The 21391-nt window shown below is 40.6% G+C and overlaps 1 pseudogene; it reads left to right on the top strand.

Moving 5' to 3' along the window:
- Window positions 1-4251: 4251 nt before the first annotated feature.
- Window positions 4252-18682, top strand: LOC127622941 (2-oxoisovalerate dehydrogenase subunit alpha, mitochondrial-like; annotated as a pseudogene).
- The last annotated feature ends 2709 nt before the right edge of the window (window positions 18683-21391 follow it).

Raw genomic sequence — 21391 nt, 5'->3', positions numbered from 1 at the left:
GAGTTTAGTTCGCTCTTACACATTGTGAACGCAACTTCGTAGGTATGTATCTTTGTATTAAATAAACAAAGACAAAAGTGATTAAATCATAAGGTAAAGCAAGACCCGTTCACCTTGAACCTAAAATTGAGTTCTATTTTTGTTTTTAGGCAGCATAAATATGACCAAAATGGAATACAAACACATTCGATAAGAACACACATTTGGTAGCATTTTTTTAGGCTTATTTATTATGATGATTATTGTAATTATATTTACATTCATAATTGTCTTTCGTTCTTAAGTTCTATGCTAGTAATTTTCACCTGTTGCTGCATACTGATATTTGCGTGATGGCAAATGGAGCAGTTGGAGACGGTAGGTGTTATATATAAGATTTTATCGCTTCATTATTTGTATTTCTTTTTTGTTTCGTTTAAAGTGCAATTTGAATTTAGAAATGTCTTTTGTTCAATTTTTTTGTGTTTCAATAAATTAATTTATTTTTGAAAGCAAAATCAATAAAGCAAAAATATTCACCGACCTTGGGGATTGACCATATAATTGGATATTGATATTTTAAATGTGATTATCATTCAAATGATTTTTTCATATCACCCAGCACAAAAGGGAAGTAATTTTTTAATTAAGTAAAATTAAGTAATTTTATGGATACCTGCTCAAACACGTGTACTCATTTCCATATTGCAACATGTTACCTATTCATAATTGTGTCACGTTCCTCTGTTGTCTACCCTGTGTTCTGTGTCTCACTATTCACGTTCATGTCATGTTTCCTTGTCTGCTCCGTGTTTTCCATTTCATCCGTCACTCTACGTCTCTCAAGTCCCCCGATGTCAGTGAGCCAGCGCCTGCAGCCTCAGCCGTCAGCGAGCCAGCGCCTGTAGCCTCCGATGTCAGTGAGCCAGCGCCTGTAGCCTCCGATGTCAGTGAGCCAGCGCCTGTAGCCTCGACCGTCCCTGAGCCAGCGCCAGTAGCTGTGACCGTCCAAAAGCCAGCGCCAGTGGTCGTGTCCGTCCAAGAGTCAGCGCCTCTCGAGCCTCCCAGGGCTCCTCCTCCCGAGCCTCCCAGGGCTACGTCTCTCAAGTCTCTTGAGCCTTCCAGGGCTCCTCTTCCCGAGCTTCCCAGAGCTCCGCCTTCTGAGCTTTCCAGAGCTCCGCCTTCTGAGCTTTCCAGAGCTCCGCATTCCGAGCTTTCCAGAGCACCGCCTTCCGAGCTTTCCAGAGCACCGCCTTCCGAGCTTTCCAGAGCACCGCCTTCCGAGCTTTCCAGAGCACCGCCTTCCGAGCTTCCAGAGCTCCGCCTTCCCAGCTTTCCAGAGCTCCGCCTTCCGAGCCTCCCGAGCTTTCCAGAGCTCCGCCTTCCGAGCTTTCCAGAGCTCCTCCTCCCGAGCCTCCCAGGGCTCCGCCTCTCAAGTCCCTCGAGTCTTCCAGGGCTCCTCTCGAGCCTCCCAGGGCTCCGCCCCTCAAGTCTCTCGAACCTTTCAGAGCTCTGCCCCTCAAGCCTCTCGAGCCTCTCAGGGCTCTGCCTCTCAAGCTTCTCGAGCCTCCCAGGGCTCCGCCTCCCAAGCCTCCTACGGCTCTGCTCCCAGAGACTCCAGAGCCTCCTACGGCTCTGCTCCCAGAGACTCCCGAGCCTCCTACGGCTCCAACTCCCGAGCCCCCTACGGCTCTGCTCCCAGAAACTCCCGAGCCTCCTACGGCTCTGCCTCCCGAGCCTCCAACGGCTCTGCCTCCCGAGCCTCCTACGGCTCCGCCTCCCGGGCCTGCTACGGCTCTGCTCCCAGAGACTCCAGAGCCTCCTACGGCTCCGCCTATCGAGCCTCCTACGGCTCCGCCTCCCGAGCCTCCTACGACTCTGCTCCCAGAGACTCCAGAGCTTTCTAGGGCTCCGCCTCTCGAGCATCCTACGGCTCCTCTCCCAGAGACTCCCGAGCCTCCCACGGCTCCATCTTCTGAGCCTCCCACGGCTCTGCCCCCAGAGCCTCCCACGGCTCCGCCCCAGAGCCTCCTACGGCTCCGCCTCCTGAGCCTCCTATGGCTCTGCTCCCAGAGACTCCAGAGCCTTCTAGAGCTCCGCCCCTCGAGCCTTCTACGGCTCTGCCTCTTGAGCCTCCTACGGCTCTGCCTCTCGAGCCTCCTACAGCTCCGCCTCTCACGGCTCCGCCCCTGAGCCTCCCTTGGCTCCGCCTCCAGAGCCTTCCAGGCCTCCACCTCTAGAGCTGCCTACGGCGCCACCGCCCTCAGCTCCATCTCATGAGTCTCCCTCAGCTCCGCCTCCTGAGCTCCCAGAGCCTCCCTCGGCTCTGCCTCCTGAGCCTTCCTCAGCTCCACCTCCTGAACCTTCCTCAGCTCCGCCTCCTGGGCCGTCCTCGGCTCCGCCTCCCGAACCTCCCTCGGCTTCGCCTCCCGAGCCTCCCTCAGCTCCGCCTCAGAGGTCCTCCTTGGCTCCGCCTCACGCGGCTCCGCCGGCCTCCCCAGTGGCCACTCCTCCTCCCAGGCCCCCTGAACCGGTCCTTGCCCCACGGCCATCTCCTAGGCCACCAAAACCGGCCTCTGTCCTGTGGCCGCCTCCCAGGTCCCCTGAACCGGCCCTTGCCCCACGGCCATCTCCTAGGCCACCAAAACCTGTCCCTGCCCAGTCAACGAGAGCCTCCTATGGCTCCACCCCCAGAGCCTCCTACGGCTCCGCCTCCCGAGCCTCCTACGGCTCTGCTCCCAGAGACTCCAGAGCCTTCTAGAGCTCCGCCTCTCGAGCCTTCTACGGCTCCTCCTCTCGAGCCCTCTACGGCTCCGCCCCTCGAGCCTCCTACGGCTCTGCCTCTCGAGCCTCCTACAGCTCTGTCTCCCACGGCTCCGCCCCCTGAGCCTCCCTTGGCTCCGCCTCCAGAGCCTTCCAGGCCTCCTAGGCCACCAAAACCTGTCCCTGCCCGGTCAACACCTCCCAGACCACCTAAACCTGTCCCTGCCCGGTCGATACCTCCCTGGCCTCCTAAACCTGTCCCTTCGTGCCCCCATGGACTGCCTAACTGCCCCTTGTGCCCCCATGGACTGCCGAATTGCCCCTTGTGCCCCCGTAGACTGCCGAATTGCCCCTTGTGCCCCCGTGGACTGCCTAATTGCCCCTTGTGCCCCCGTGGACTGCCTAATTGCCCCTTGTGCCCCCATGGACAGCCTAATGGTCCCTTGTCCCTGGATGGTCGCTGTTTCCCTTGTGCTCCCTTTCATCTGTCTGTTTTCCCCCCTGTCTACCCCCTCACTCCTTGGTAATTTATTGTTTTTGGTATTTCTGTCTTTTTTGTTAGGACCGTCTGGAATCCGGTCCTTTTGAGGGGGGTTATGTCACGTTCCTCTGTTGTCTACCCTGTGTTCTGTGTCTCACTATTCACGTTCATGTCATGTTTCCTTGTCTGCTCCGTTTTTCCATTTCACCCGTCACCGTTCACGCTCCATGTCATGTTTTCCTTGTTGTCCGCCCCGTGTTTCACTGTCCTTGTCTAAAACTACATTTCCCACAATTCTCGGCCTCCCTCACTGCCTGCACTCATCATGGTTCTCACCTGTGTCTAATCCAGTCATCACTCCCTGTGTATTTAAGCCCTGCTTTTTGTTCACTCCCGGTCGATTGTTGAATGTTCATGTCTGGTTTCCTGTGGTGCATTTGCCCTTGTTTCTTGCCCTTCGTGTTCATTCTTCCCGCTGTGTGTTCGTTGGTGTTTAGTTAAGTTTTTCCCATCGTGGACTGTTCTTTTGTTCTTGTGTTTGTTTGTTTTGCTAGTTTGTTAAATAAAACCTGCTTTTGGATCCGCAACCCCTGTCTGCCTTCTCCTGCTTCCCGCATTCGTTACAAATTGCATATTTGTTTGTTTTTGAGTAGTCTGTGGGCTATATAAACATTGTATTTTATTGAAAGACTTCGTAAAATAGTAAATGATTAATTTGTGGCATGGCTCTTTCGAAAAATAAAATGCAAAATTAAAACATTGGCTCCTTAATGAAAAAAGTTTCCCGATAGCCTACCTGTACTAGTATCTCTTCAATAAGTACCAGAACCTAATGAATAAGAACTAGTGTCAGGTGAATAAGTACTAGTATCAAATGTAATACTTGTCAACAGAAAAAAGTAACATAAAAATAGATAATAGTAATTTAAGGAATAAATGTCAAAACAGCTGACAAATAGACTGTGGAGGATTTACCCAGACTGTCTTCAGTGACGAAAAGACGGCACGAGTTGCACACCGATGTAAAGATGGCGGCTGCTCGAGGTGTGAGGATATTACACGGAATTGGGCTTCATGCAATTCGAAATACAGCTTTAAAAGCAACAACGTTCCTCCAGCGACGGGCATTCCGCGTGAATGTAAGTTTTAAACGTTCCATAGTTACAGACACTTAACAAACTGACTGTCTGGTGTGGAAAAGTTGCTGCGTGATCCTCAAAACAGTTGGTGTAATTTGACCTGTGTGGCTTTCATACTGATAGTATAACGATACTCCAAAAGTAATATCAAGTCTTGAAGTTATGGTACTCCTTAAAGTAATGCTAATGTTTAAACGTTGTCAGTCTGACTGTTAGCAGATGTTGTGACGAAATTGGTGAAAGGGAAAGCTGTGACTAGAGGTCACTGTTAATCAAACGTTGGCGCGAGTACGCGCTTGGCGCAAGTGTACGATATCATGAGCGCACTTGGAGAGTGTTAACAATATACGTTTTTCACAGATTTGGAACGCGGAAGTAAATTTTATTATTTTTTTTTATTTTATTTTTTATTTTTTTTTTTTTATTGAACAGTATCATATAGGCCTACAAAAAGCATGTCAACAAATCGTACATAATTGCAATCTAACAATGAGATCAGGCGCAAAATTGCATTACATGAAATTCTTTTTTTATAATAATAAATAAATGAAACCAAAAAAAGTTTTTGTTTTTCAAATAATATTCTTCTATTATGTCAAAGTTTTTTTGCATTTTATTTTTCATCATTATAAGGGCATTTATATAAGAAATGTTCCATATGAGATTTCACTTTCAAATATTTAGGTTTGTGTATATAAAATTTCCCAAGAGTAAGGATTTTATTAACCAGAAAATCGTCTTTGTTGCTGTTCATAACAAGTCAATGGACAATGTCCTTATGAGAGGAAGAGGAACCTTTTGGTAAAGCCACTCATGAATATCAAACCATAAAACATCTACATACATACAATGGCAAAATAAATGATCAGTAGTTTCAATATTATCACAATATACACAATTATTAGTTTAAATTCCAAATCGTTTTCGTACAAATTCACTGGAAAGATAAACATCGTAAAAATTTTTTTAATGGATTTCCTTTGCTTTGGGAGTTAATGGGAATTTTAAACAATTTGTTTGTAACCTGTAAATTGTTTCTTTTGAGAAAAACTGTGAAATCAATTTTCTTTAAATTACAGTAGGGAATAAAATGTTATCAAACATATTTCTGATGGTTTTGTTTGGAAATGTAGTTTTTTGAAATCGTAACCTCCAGTTTAATGTGATGGGAGACAAAGGGTGGTGGGATTAGAATTTGAAAGGAATCCTTTGATTAGACATGTAATAGAGTTGGGGATAGCTTTCATTATAGAATTAAATGTGTTTCCGATTACAGGTTATATCGTATTTAAGACAGAAATTCTCATATGATATAAAACATCTTCTGCTATTGACTAAATGAAGCACCTTTCTCCATCCAGTCCTCATTATACAGTGATTTATTTCTTGTTGTGATATATCTATTATTCCATATTGGGATCTTATGTGGCATGCAATTATGATTGTATAAAATCTTCCAGTACAACAAGACTTCTGGTGAAACTGGGATAGTTTTATAGGGAGACGTTGGGGAGTGAAATCAAATCTAAATAAAAATTCTATCCCTCCCAATTTATTACAAATGTATCTGGGAATATGAAACCAAAGGTTGTTGTTAGTTAGAAAAATTTTAACCAGTTAATTTTCAGGGTACCATTTATTAAATCAAAGTCAATGGCTTGTAGACCTGCATCCTTGAAATCTGACAGCTGCTTCATAAAAATGGTAGTATTGTCAGCTAACTGGGGAAATGGAACTATTTGAATTTTCATCAAGAGATTCTATAATGCTTCTAAATTTCTCTCCAAAACCAAATAAATTGAAAATAAATCAGAATCAGCTTTATTGCCAAGTATGCTTACACATACAAGGAATTTGTCTCTGTGACAGGAGCTTCCAGTGCACAGTAATACAAAACAAAACAAAACAGAAACAACAGCAAGACATAGATAATAATAGAAAAATAATTATACACATAGTGACAAATTTTGTGTTTTTTGTTTCTTCTCTGGACTATCGATTTTCCGGATGTCCCAAACAGTCGGAAGGGGGGCTTCATCAGAGAAAATAACTTTGCACCAGTCTTCTGCTGTCCAATCCTTATACTTCCTGCAGAATTTCAATCTGTCGTTGATGTTTTTCTTGGAGAGAAGTGGCTTCTTTGCTGCCCTTCTTGACACCAGGCCATTGCCCAAAAGGCTTTGCCTCGCTTTTGCGTGCAGATGCACTCACACAACCTGCTGCCAATATTGAGCAAGCTCTGCACTAGTGGTGACACAATTCTGTAGCTGACTCCTCAGAAGGAGAAGGTCCTGGCACTTAATGGATAATCTGGGACATCCTGAAGCCTTCTTCACTGCTGTTGAACCGCTCTCCTTGAAGTTCATGATGATCCGGTAAATGGTTCTTTCAGGAACGATATTCTTTGCAGCAATTTCCTTGCATGTGAGGCCATGATGGCTGTGTGTTTTTCTTTAGAGGTAACCATTGCGAACAAGAACACAATGATTGTAAGCACTTCTTCCCTCCTTTTATACCAATCAGTCTGCTCTTATAATCCAATCAGAAAGATAGTGATTTCACCTTACTAGTACTCGTTCACACTTTCCCAGCTGCTGCTGATATGATTAGTGAAATTATGTTAGCTGGTCATTTTGTGCCAGGGCCAAAAAACAGTGAAATTTGGGTTTTTGTAATAAAGTTCATTATTTTGGCCAATTAAGCTTTTTGCAATGATTTAAAATGCGTCTGATCACTCTGCACAATAATCTAGAAACAATGTGGATCAACATCACTACAACTGAAGCAGAAAAATTTGCAAAACACAAATTGTATGTCACTGCCATGGCTGTACACACAGATACACACATACACATACATAGTGCAATTCTAAACCAATAATCCTCTCAGCAGTCCGAACTGTCATTTGTAGTCTTCTGATGTCTGATTTTGTAGCTGAACCAAACCAGACAGTTCTTGAAGTGTAGAGGACAGATTCAGTGACTGCTGAGTAGAACTGCATCAACAGCGCCTGTGGCAGGTTGAACTTCCTCAGCTGGCAAAGAAAGTACAACCTATGCTGGGCCTTTTTCACGATGGAGTCAATGTGTGTCTCCCACTTCAGATCCTGTGAGATGGTAGTGACCAGGAACCTGAATGACTCCACTGCTGCCACAGTGCTGTTTAGAATGGTGAGGGGGTCAGTGTTGGGGTGTTCCTCCCTTTGAGCGTGTTCAGCTCAAGGTTGTTTTGACTGCACCAGACAGCCAGCCGTTCAGCTTCCCTTCTATATGTATACTCATCGTCATCTCGGATGAGGCCGATGACAGTGGTGTCATCTGCAAACTTCAGGAGCTTGACAGTGGGGTCCTTGGTGATGCAGTCATTGGTGTAGAGGGAGAAGAGTAGTGGGGAGAGCACACATCACTGGGGGGTACCAGTGCTGATTGAACAGGTGCCGGAAGTGAATTTCCCCTGTCTCACAAGCTGCTGCCTGTCTGTCAGAAAGCTGGTGATCCACTGACTGATAGACATGTGAACAGAGAGTTCTGGAATATAGCTGGGATGATGGTGTTGAAAGCCAAACTTAAGTCCACTAAAAGGGTCCTTGCATATGACCCTGGTCTGTCCAGATGTTGCAGGATATGATGCAATCCCATGTTGACTGTATCATCCACAGACCTGTTTGCTCGATAAGCAAATTGAAGGGGATCTAGAAACGGTCCAGTGATTTTCTTCAAGTGGGCCAACACTAGTCTCTCTAATGACTTCATGAGCACAGACGTCAGAGAGGCAGGTCTGTAGTCATTAAGTCCTGTGATTTTTGGTTTCTTTGGGACAGGGATAATGATTGAGCGTTAAAAGCAGCATGGGACTTTCCACTGATCTATTGAAGATCTGTGTGAAGATGGGGGCCAGTTGGTTAGCACAGGATCGAAGACACGCTGGTGAGACGCCATCTGGGCATGAAGCCTTCCTTGTCTATTGTTTCCAAAAAAAAACAGCACACATCATCTTCGCAGATCTTAAGTGCAGTTTGAGTAGAAGGAGGGGGGTTGCAGGAGGTGTTGGTGTTTGTGTGACGTGAAGGTCAGAGTGTGTGTTGGGTGTGAGATTGGTCCTTTCAAATCTGCAGTAGAACACATTCAGGTCATCAGCCAGTTGTTGGTCCACCACAGGGTTGAGGGTAGGAGTCCTGTAATTTGTGAGTTGTTTCATGCCACTCTACACTGATGCTGGGTTGTTAGCTGAAAACTTGTTTTCCAGCTTCTCAGAGTAACTTCTTTTAGCCACTCTGATTTCCCTGTTCAGTGTGTTTCTTGCCTGATTATACAAGACTTTATCCCCACCCATTTAAGCATTCTTTTTTTGCATGACGAAGCTGTCTGAATTTTCCTGTAAACCATGGTTTATCATTATTGACTGATAAATAAGTCCTAGTAGGATTGCACATATCCTCACAGAAACTGATATATGATGTAACGGTATCTGTGAGCTCTTCCAGGTGTGTCCAGGTCTGAGGCTGCAGATTCAAAAACACTCCAATCACTGCAGTCAAAGCAGGCTTGTAGTTCCCGCTCTGCTTCATTGGTCCATCTCTAACTCTAACTACTGGCTTGGTTGATTTTAGTTTCTGCCTGTAGTTTGGATGAAGATGAACCAGACAGTGATCAGAGAGTCCCAAAGCTGCTCTAGGGACAGAGCGAAATGCATCCTTTATTGCTGTGTAGCAATGATCCAGTATATTTCTGTCTCTGGTGGGGAATGTAATGTGTTGTTTGTATTTGGGCAGTTCATGTGTGAGATTTGCTTTGTTAAAATCCCCAAGAATAATAATAACTGAGTCCGGGCCGACGGAGCTTCACCAGCGCACCGGCTCGTCTCCCTCGTCTGCGTCTCGTAGCGCGTTTAAACAATACAGCTGCACCTCTGACTAGAATGTCCAGTAAAACGTCTGAATATTCTTAAACCGGTACACGGTTGACTGGTATATGCTGCCGAATGTTCAGCAGTTCGTCCCTGGTAAACTGACTGGAAAAAGATTACTAAACACCGGACAAACAAGCAAAAACAACAAAAAAACTGAAGAGCTCCAGACCAAGGTAGCCATTTGCATTTGATATTCTCGCATTTCACAAATGGGTGTTCAGTTAAATCAAATGCCTTAAAGAAATCGAGAAATAAAATAAAAACATCCTCGTCGATAACATGACTATAATCTAAAATATCAAGCACTAAACAAATATTATTGTGGGTGGATCTTCCTTTCATAAAGTCCGATGGAGAGTCGTTTATAATTTTATGTAGGAATTTTTGTTTGTTTGATTTTATTTATCTGCTAGCATGGATAATAGTTAATTTCGTAATCAGTGTTTAATAAGCTAATGGGTCTAAAGTTATCTAACATTTTGGAGTCTTTATTCGGTTTAGGGATTAAAGTAATTACACCTTGTTTCACAGTAGGGGGTATATCATATTATCTGTTGCTTCTTTTAACATAAGTGAGAAAGGATATTTTAATAAGTCCCAGAAGTGTTTATAGAAATAGGCTGTAAGGCCATTGCTACCTGGAGATTTGTTTAACACTAAGTTGTCTACAGCTTTATCCAGCTCATCAGAGGTAATATCAGCATCAAATAACAGCACACACTCATCATCTATATGGGGAATTTGGTCTTTAATTTGGCAGAAGAAGGATTCAGCATCATCCGAGGAAAAGGCTGTGGAATATAATTTTTTATAGAAAGAGACAGCTTCCTTAGCAATCAGAGTTCGATCTGTAACTACATTGCCATTAATCAATAATGCTTTACTTGAAAGTCTCTCCTGCCTTCTTTTTTCTAAACGACACAAATATGAGATCTTATAAAGGCTCCTTCAGCTTTTTGAAGATAGATATCATCCAGTTTAGATAGCAGAGTTTGTAGTTTCTGTTTATCATTTTCAGTGAGTGATGTCCTGTTATAATAGTTGTTTATATTTTTAATGATATTAATTTCTGCTAATTTGTTGTTTCTATTGAGTGATTTTTCCAAAATGAATAGATAATTCTCTCATTTTAAATGTAAGGAATTCCCATTTGGCAATAAAGGATGTTAGAGATCATCATTCATAACATTAGAGATTATATGTTTAATACCCTCATGGAATGATTTGCATTTTCATAAATTAGAATTAAATGTCCAATACCCTTTATTATTTAAGCTAACACCAGGTTTAAGAACCTACTTAATAACAGAGTGATCTGTGAGAGGTGCTGCTGACATACAACAGTCAGAAACAAAGTTCATCACAGAGAAAGAGATTAACCAGAAATCTATTCTGACTTCTGCATTATTTGGTTTAAACCAAGAATATTGCGTGGAGTCTGGATATTTGTATGCGACAGAAATCAGACATGGTAGGTTTATAAGAGCTATGATGATATTTGGGAGGGTATCTATCCAGCCATTCATCATTTACTATGTTAAAGTCGCCACCCATAATTACGTTAGCAGTAGGATAGAAGATCTTAAGGTCATCAATAACATCAGAAACATCTGAAATCAATTGTCTGTTTTGAACTAGATTATTAAGTCCATAAACATTTATCAGAAAAATATATTGATCATCAAAGTTCAAAACACAAATTAACCAGTGACTGTTATTGCTACCCCTAGATGTCACTAATTTACTGGGTGAATTGCAAAACAGAATGGCCAACCCTGCAGCTTTAGATGAACTGTGATCAAAAATAATTTGTCTCCCCATTGGTTTACCCAGAATTTTTCGTCCTCGGGTTTTGAGTGCGCTTCTGGTTACAAAATAAAATATACTTTTTCGCCCTTACACAAAAAACATTGATTTTCTCTTAATGTTGTCTCTTAAGCCCCTAGCTTTAAGTGAAATACAAGAAAAAAATTATTCATAACAAAAACTAACTAGTAACCGCAAGAGAAAGGTAATGAGACCAACCGACTATATCAAATAAGAAAGAAGCCTGAAAAGGCAACAAATATAGAAGGAAGCCTGAAAAAAGGCAAAGTCCCTTCGTTATACAGTAATTGCATATATGTAATGCATATTTATGCTTCTAAATAAGGCGGAAACGCGTCAACACAGTCTGTGAAAAAGGTAATTCGCGTTGAGTGGGCAATGCTAAAACGGGTTTTTAGGGTTTAAAAACATTTATTTAAAGAAATATGGCTGTCCATGCACTGTTCTCATGATTGTATTTTTCTGTTTGTGTTTTGCCATTGTGAATTTTATTTATGTTCATTTTATTTTGTGTGTGTGTGTTTACCATTGTGTTGGTTATTTAAGGGTACATTTACACTACAGCGATGTACTAAAACAGAAACGTTTTTCCTTTGCATTTTTGAAAAGTCTGTGTACAGACGACAAAGCGATGGATCCACGAAAACAACTAAAAAGCTGTATTATGCATGCCAGGCCATTAGTTGTGCAAAAACGTCCACTTTGAAACCCATTTTCAAAAGTTTGTGTTGTCAGGCCCCAAAACGCCATGTCGTGTAAACAAACAGCCAAAATGGATAAAAACGTTTCAGTTTTTAATTGAAAACATTGTCGTGTAAACGGCCCCTATGAATAAAGTATATTTTTATATATACGTCGACCGTGGTGGGTCTCATCAGCAAGAACGACAAGTCAGCATACAGAGAGGAGGTGCAGCGGCTGACGAACTGGTGTAGAGCCAACAACCTGTCCCTGAATGTCGACAAAACAAAAGAGATGGTTGTTGACTTTAGGAGAGCACAAGGTGAACACACTCCGCTGAACATCGACGGCTCCTCTGTGGAGATCGTCAAGAGCACCAAATTCCTTGGTGTTCACCTGGCGGAGAACCTCACCTGGTCCCTCAACACCAGCTCTATCACCAAGAAAGCCCAGCAGCGTCTCTACTTTCTTCGAAGGCTGAGGAAAGCACATCTCCCACCCCCCATCCTCACTACATTCTGTAGAGGGACTATTGAGAGCATCCTGAGCAGCTGCATCACTGCCTGGTTTGGGACTTGCACCGTTTCGGACCGCAAAGCCCTGCAGAGGATAGTGAGGACAGCTGAGAAGATCATTGGGGTCTCTCTTCCCTCCATCAAAGACATTTACAAAAAACACTGTATCCGCAAAGCAACCAGCATTGTGGATGACCCCACATACCCCTCACCCAAACTCTTTACCCTCCTGCCGTCTGGCAAGAGGTACCGAAGCATTCGGGCCCTCACGGCCAGACTGTGTAACAGCTTCATGCCCCAAGCCATTAGACTCCTCAATACTCAGAGACTGGTTTGACACACACCGTGTCCTGAGTTGCACTTTAATTACTGTCACTTTATAACTGTCTGCTACCTCAATAACTGCTATGTGCATAGAACACTATCTCATAGTATGTTATGTTTACATTTTTAGAAACTGTCATCTTTTTGCACTACTGAGTACTGGTCGGCGCTGCACTGTGTCTATTGTCCTGTTCATTGTCAGTAATTTGTTGTACTGTCCCGTACTTTGCACATGTTTGCACGTGCACTTTATATAGGTATATATAGGTATTTTATATAGGTATTTTATTTCGTTGTGTTGTCTCATGTGGTCCTGTGTTGGTCCTTTGTTGTTTTTATGTAGCACCATGGTCCTGGAGGAACGTTGTCTCGTTTTGCTGTGTACTGTACTAACTGTATATGGTTGAAACGACAATAAAAACCACTTGACTTGACTTGATATTTCTAAAAGTGTAATAATTATTATTATTACTATTATCAATAATTATACTATCTGTTACCCCCTTTTATTACATACAGACAGACAGTCTTTAATGTTCTTCAAATTCACTCTGGAGATGTCTAAAATTCTCTTTCCGGTACTTTTAAAAGCATTTTGGTCTGACGTGAACGACTACAGACATACAGCAGGGTCATCAAATCTGACAATGCAGTAATATACAGTATTCTGTTTCCTGTGGCTCTTTTTAGTCTGACCATTCATTTCAATCACTTTATGAAGGAACTTAATGGCAGACTGACAAATAATGTTTTCACATGCAATTGACAATATAGGTTACTCAGATGGGATGAGGTGTAAGTTGTTTTAAAGTTTTTGTGAACTTAATTCATAAAGGAAAAAACACAAATTTATTAGATTATTTATAGAAATATAATTATTATATAATTTCTCTAGGTCACCATTTTTGGTTAAGGAACACACATTCCTGAACTGACCTAGAAATAAAATATGTTGAATTGAATAATTGTGTTAGATGTATTTAATCTAATAATCTAAACATAATATACACAATTTATTAATCCAATGTTTGTTATAATCTATATATATTCTTCTGACAGTCAGTTGTGTATGGTTGTGCCTTTTCAACCTTTACAGGGGCTGTTGATTTGCACTGAGAGCCCATTGGCTGCTTTAGGGGGGTGTGGGGAAGAAAGTACAGTTCTAATCCCAGCAGCTGTCATTTAAATTTCTTCACGCCCATCTCTTGACAGCTTTAGATGATGTAGCATTTGACGCGAGCACAAATTTATGAGCTTTCAAAGACATCCAAGTATCTCACGCGCATCCTGATTTCCTGGTCATGAATCTATCTTCTTCAGGATTTAGGCCTATAGAACAACAATCTTGAGCTAATGTTTCTATTCCGCACAATGGTTTTTCTTCCGCATCATTACATATCGTCAATAAATTAATGCAGTGTATACAATATTACTCATATCTGTTCATACATCCTAACAAGTGTTTAATTTGTTCTAACAAAGCTTTGAGCAATGCACATGTACTTATTTATTCTTTAACGGTATTCTTATATTTACTTATTTTGCACAACCATATGCAGTATGGACATTAATATAGGAAGGTAGCTGTTTTTGCTGTCTCATCTAACTGATTGCACACTGTACAGCATTTTATATCTATTTTTTTGTTTATGCTTTTAGCTCAATTTGCACTCATTTACTTTATTTGTAGTTCTACCTTTTTTGTTTAATACTGAAATGCCTCAATGTCCCTCAGGGTATCAGTAAAGTGCAAATCATGATGGAAAATAAATTATATTTACAGTTGAAGACAAAATTATTAGCCCCCTATGAAATTTCAATTGTTTTTCAAATATTTCCCATGTGATGTTTAACAGAGCAAGGGGATTTTAACACAATATTTCTTATTATATTTTTCCTCTGGAGAAAGCCTTATTTATTTAAATTTGCCTGGAATAAAATAATTATAAAAAAAAAAAAGAAAAACTGCTACGGTCAATATTATTAGCCCCCTTAAGAAATTATCTGTTTGATTGGCTACGGAACCAACCATTGTTATCCAGTGATTGCCTAATTAACCTAACTCGTCTAATTAACCTAATTAATCCCCCAAGCCTTTAAGTTGTACTTCAAACTGAGGATTAGTAACTTTGCAAAACAACTAGTGAAGTAAAATAAAACTGTCTTGACTTGAGAAAAATAATTGTTAATGCTCGAAAAGCAGGAGAAGGATATACACGTTTAGCAAAGCGTTTTCAGGTGTCAAGAACTGCCATGAGAAGTATTATCAAGTAGTTTGAAGAGACCCACACAGTGGAGAACAAGACTGGCAGAGGCAAGAAGTGAAAGATTTAAAAAACGTTGGAAATAAAACTGGTGAGAGAGGTTTCTAAAGACCCAAGAACAACTGCCAAGACACTAGTGAATGATTTAGCCTAATCTGGGTTTGATGTCTCAATGAAGACAGTCACTAGAGCCCTGCACAGGAATGGACTGCGAGGTTGCAGACCAAGAAAAACTCCACTTCTGAAGAAGAGACACCTCCAAGCTAGACTGAAATTTGCCAAAATTATGCACATTGGAAACGTGTCCTTTGGTCACAAAACTAGAGCTCTTTGGCCATAGAGATGTTGCCTATGTTTGGAAAGAAGGGAGAGGCGCTCAACCCAAAGAACACCGTTCCCACATTGAAACATGGTGGTGGGAGTATAATGCTGTGGGGATGTTTCAGGGCATCTGGAACTGGGAATCTCATCAGGGTCTAAGGAATCATGAAAACGAAAGACTACGAGAAGATTTTGAAAGCCAACCTCAGGCAATCTGCAACAAAACTTGGTTTGGGTCGACATTTCGTCTTCCAGCATGATAACGACCCAAAGCATACCTCACTTCTGGTGAAGAACTTCCTCCAAATGAGCAAAGTGAATGTCCTTTACTGGCCTGCACAAAGCCCAGACTTGAATCCCATAGAAAATCTGTGGGCCACTCTGAAGACTAGAGTCCATGCCAGGAGACCAACAAATCTGGAGGAGCTTGAGATATTTGCTAAGAAGGAATGGGCTGCGGCGATTCAGGAGAAATGCCTAAAACTTGTTGAGAACTACAACAAACGACTAAGGGCTGTTATCAATCAAAAGGGATACACTATTTACAATTAACATCAGAGGGCTAATAATTTTGACCTGTAGATTTTTTTTTATTCTTGGTTATAATTTTGTTTCTATTTGTATTATAAACACTTTAGGTTGCCTAATTAAACTATTATTTTTAGAAATTATATGTTTTTATATGAAATTACATTTTTCATAGGGGGCTAATCATTTTGTCTTCAACCTTCTATGGACGTCCAGATTTGAACTTGGACATCCTGGCTGCTATGAGTTTTTGAAATGCAGCTGTTGTATTTTTGTCTTACTGTATCTAACTGTCATTAAATGCTGCTGTAAAGAACTGTGTCTCACTCATTGTTTTAATCCCTGATTGATCCCTGTTCCTTGCTACAGGGATCACTTCAGCAGCAGCCGTTTGATTCTTCAGTGGAGAAGCCCCAGTTTCTAGGGGCCTCGGCAGAGTTTATTGATCACCTTGAGTTTATCCAGCCCAATGTGATCTCAGGAATTCCTGTCTATAGGGTGATGGACAGACAGGGCCAGATCATTAATCCTTCAGAAGATCCTCAGGTATGGAGTTTCATTTGAGCACATGACTGATCTTTTATGTAGTTGATTATATTTGGTGTAATTTAAAGAATTAAAAATTTGAATCAAAGTCCTGCCCTTTCACAAAATATTTTTTCTTTAAATATTTTTTAAATGTATTTTAGCTTTCAAAAGAGATGGTTTTGAATTTCTATCAAAAGATGACACTACTCAACACAATGGATCATATTCTTTACGAGTCCCAGAGGCAGGTAAGCACTGTTTAAATTTAAATGTGCCTAGAATGGAATAACATCTAATTGCATCTGATGGCTTTAATGCTTAAATCTGTGTGTTTTTGCTTTCAAGGGCCGTATCTCATTCTACATGACCAATTATGGTGAGGAGGGCACACATATTGGAAGTGCTGCGGCTCTCGACCCTAATGATTTGGTCTTTGGCCAAACCGGGAAGCTGATGAGTTTGTTTAGAAGCTAGAGTTACAATAGAAACAGAACTGACTGACATCTTAAATTTTTGATGGGAATGAAAACAAGGCTGTGCGTATAGACATACCATCTTTTCAATGACATACACTGTATAATGCTATCAAAAAGCTCCTAGATCACATCTAATTTTCAACAGCTCATGGTGTCTGGAGTTTTTGATCCACTTAAATTTCTTGGAAAGATATTTTTTCAATATCTTCAACGGAACGATCCAAAAACAATTTTAACTGCAGTAAAGCTCATTGAATATATTGTAAATCTGTCCATCACAGCCTCGTTGTCATTCCCATCAAAAATCAAAGATGGCGCAAGCGTGAATAAGGTCTATTAATCAGCTATGTTGCACTTTCTGATAAGTAGAGAGGAGCGTTGCAGATCAATTTAGTTATGAATTTATTAAACGCAACAATTCTACAACTATAAGCCTTCTGTTTCATTTGTATCACCTTCATTGTGTTTATGCTTTAGGTGTGTTGATGTACAGAGGCTTCCCTTTGGATCTGTTTATGGCACAGTGCTATGCCAATGCTGATGACCTTGGCAAGGGTCGGCAGATGCCAGTTCACTATGGCTGCAGAGATCTAAATTTTGTCACCTTCTCCTCACCACTTGCCACTCAAATTCCCCAAGGTCAGAGGTTAACGTGCCTATTATACAGACTTACATTCTTGATGTTTGGAGGACGTGTTGATGTATGTCTTTTAATCTGTTATTCCTGCTGCAGCGGCCGGGGCAGCGTACGCTATGAAGAGGGAGAACGCAAACCGAGCTGTGATCTGTTACTTTGGAGAGGGGGCAGCCAGTGAGGGAGATGCTCACGCTGGATTTAACTTCTCTGCCACTCTTGAATGTCCTCTCATATTCTTCTGCCGCAATAACAGTTACGCTATCTCCACACCGACCAATGAGCAGTACAGAGGGGATGGTATTGGTAAGTAAGTCTGTCCATTAGGAGACTCTTTTGTGAGTGTCAGTGTTTCATTTGTCTTGTATGTTTGTTTTGTAGCTGCTCGAGGTCCAGGATATGGACTGATGTCGATCCGTGTGGATGGAAACGACGTGTTCGCTGTGCACAATGCCGCAAAGGAGAAAACCAGCCCTTCATAATTGAAGCAATGACCAATAGGTACCTACATCCTCACTTCAGTCAAATAATTCAAAGTAGATGAATGCAGAATGAAAAATGATAAGATGAAACATAACAAACCTAATTCTTACTGTATGTAAGCAGCACATAAGCAATGCATACTTGTTTTGTGCAAATTTTAAAGGGAAAGTTCTCGCCCTCATGTTGTTCCAAACCCGTATGACTTTCTTTCTCCTGTGAAAAACACAAAAGAAGATATTAGGCAGAACGACAGCCTCAGTCACCATTCACTTTTATTGTATGGAATAAAGATGCAATAAAATTGAATGGTGACTTAGGCTAACATTCTGCCTAACAAGTCATACAGGTTTAGAATCAACATGAGGGTGAATAAATAATGACAGAATGTAGGCCTACATGTTTGGGTGAACTATCCTTAAAATGGGCATTATTTCCCATATATTGTGAAATATGTGGAGATTAACTTATATATTGTTTTCACCCGCCAGGATCGGTCATCACAGCACAAGTGATGACAGCTCTGCATACCGCTCTGTTGACGAGGTGAACTACTGGGACAAGCAGGACCATCCCATCTCTCGCCTGAGACACTACATGACCGCTCGAGGCTGGTGGGAGGAGGACGAGGAGAGGACCTGGAGGAAGCAGTCCCGCAAACTTGTCATGGAGGCCTTTGAGAAAGCCGAGAGGCGCCTGAAACCCAACATCAACCTGCTGTTCACTGATGTCTACAATGAGATCACTCCTCTTCTAGCCAAGCAGAAAGATGCCATGTGGAGGCACGTCCAGCAATATAAACAACAATACCCACTAGATCTCTATGAGAAATAAGCCCTATATTTTCAAAGGAAGGAGACATCTGGGCAGTGGATACAATTGTCTTGCATGTATCTGTTTGTGTGAATTGTACTTGTTGTTGTCTGTTTCACATTTTTTTGTTGCATTAGAAAGCACAGACATTAAACAGATAGTTCACACATAATGAAAACTGTCTTCATTTAACCCCAATGTTGTTCCAATATTCCAAGGATATTTATATATATTGTTATCAATCCAGTCACCACGGTTTCTATAAACAACTTGATTAATTCCCATGTGATCTTTCATTAAACTTATGGCACTCTGAAGAAAATTGCATTGAAGTTTTCTTTATTTTTGGAACTTGGGCATTTAGAACACTCTCACTGATCATCACAAGTTTTTCAGATATTCACAAATATAAAGAATCAGTGATGATTAAACAAATGGTTTTAAAATGTTAATTTATGTGTGTATATTTACCCTCAGATTTTCTGTACCAAACTGCGCCATAGAAACAATGCAAAATAATACTGTAGCGTTGAAATGACCTGGGGCTAGAAATGTTTTATGTCCTGATGTGATGACATCCCCCCTAGATGATGAAGACTCCATTTATCTGTAATTTTCTGGTTGTTAATAATGAACTGAACAAACTGTTTCTGTGTGAAACTCACTCAACTGTTACATGACATGATGATTGTTGTTTGAGCTTGATTTAGATTAGCTTTAGGCATTTGTAAATTTTAATTTAAACAATAAAAATGCTCATAAAATGTAATTACTCATTTCAGTGAAGTGCTTATTGTACATAGCCATAGCTAAAACAATGTTTTATAGTCATGGCTCCTGTTTTAAATATGGAATAACCATTGGTGATTGAAGCATTATGCAGGCTAATAATGTCCAGTGTGTTGCAGTGTTTCAATATAAATGAGTGCTGAGAGAGCCATTGGCTTTAAAGCAGATTGTTAGAAGTGGGAAAGTAAACTTAAGGTCAGTCTTTTCTTTCTGAAGAATGTTCCCTTTGTTGGTGGTGAATGTGAAGAAGGCACTTGCTCATTTGATGGTTTTTACATATTTGCTCTTAATGTTGATTTAATATTAAGGTGAAAGGGATAATTGAAAAAGAGCAACGGTCATTGTAAGTGAGTTCATGTCAAGTATATGATTACATTAAAAATGAATGGTTCTTTTATCTCGCAATTACACTATTGGGTGAATTTCATGAAAACATGTCCAGGTCACATTTTTTCCCAAAATAGAAAAAAGACAAGAAGTTAGATGCATAAAGGAAACGAAGGCCATTTTAGGATCATTAAGAATAATTTTTTCTTGCATTGTGACAATGTCAATTAAGTACATTTCTCCACATATGCTTGTCACTGTGATGCCTCCGGACTTTTATTTTTAATTCTTTGCTATTCCCATTCTCCTGAGATTGCCATCACTGTAATATATATATATATATATATATATATATATATATATATATATATATATATATATATATAAACAATCAGAATTAATTGACAAATACAGTACCACAAATACTATCATGATGTATTAATAAATTGCTATTTAAATACAATTTCATTTTTCCAAAATAGTTATGAAAATGATCATGAAAATGGAATATATATATAAGTCACATATAACTTTTAATTCTTTCTTTTGATTTTGGGATGGAAAAAAAAAAACATTCACAGAAAGGTCAAGGCTGCCAGAGTCCTTGGCAATTTGTTCAAAATTTTTCAAGTGAGGTCCTTAATCCCTCAATGCATCACTGAACTTTCTAAGGCCAACTAAGTTTCACCTAACAGTAAAACTATTTCAGTCAGTACTTTTATGTAAAAGATGTACTTATCTCTATCCATGTTTCCCTGTAAATGTCCGAAAATGCATTTCCTTTCCTTAACTAGGCCTGATGTCGAAGATGAACCAGGTACCATATAATCTCATATTATGATCACCTAGCCGATATAAATGATTAGATTATAAAATGTTTGGCAGTGTGCATTTCCTGCTTCGGGGGTAGAATAATTGGGGTACAGAATAGTAGATTTTTTATTTTTTGTTTTTTTCATCAGAGTAAATCCATCTCAGTTAATTTGAAATAGTGGATGAATACTATTACGGATCATCACACAATATTCAAATCATGGAATATGCCACAGTAATGGGTCTGATCAGCATAAATATGAGAATACAAACAGGAACAGAATGGCAGATTTGACAAGAATGTGTCATAATAACAGCTTGGGCCTGACTGTTTGAGACTGTCAGCTGCCTGCTGTTTTGTGATGCAACAGATCCTGAGCCATCAACACATGTAGGACAAACAGGTACTTGAGAATTTCTGCTGTTGCTTGGCAGTAAGTGCGGCACACAGTGTGTAAATGCAACACAAAAGTGCAAAACATGATATCAGTTCAGAATCAGTTACATTTTTGAAGAATATCTTGGCCACTCTATTTTCATAAAATGAAAGTGAATGTGGACTTTTTTTTTATTTATTTTATTCATTTATCTATTTTTTTTTTATTTTGGACATTGACAACTCCAGTTCTCGTTCACTTTCATAATATGGGTAAAGAATGGCCAGGAGGTTCCTCAAAATGTCATACATGTTTGGAACGACATGAGGTTGAGTAATGAAAAGATTTTTCATTTTTATTTTTTTTAAACTACCAGTATTATAATCCTTCTTAACCACAAACTATTTACATTATAAACAGATCA

Source organism: Xyrauchen texanus, chromosome 29, assembly GCF_025860055.1.
Source record: "Xyrauchen texanus isolate HMW12.3.18 chromosome 29, RBS_HiC_50CHRs, whole genome shotgun sequence".
In the NCBI taxonomy this organism is placed as follows: Eukaryota; Metazoa; Chordata; class Actinopteri; order Cypriniformes; family Catostomidae; genus Xyrauchen; species Xyrauchen texanus.
This window is presented reverse-complemented; position numbering and strand designations above follow the sequence as displayed.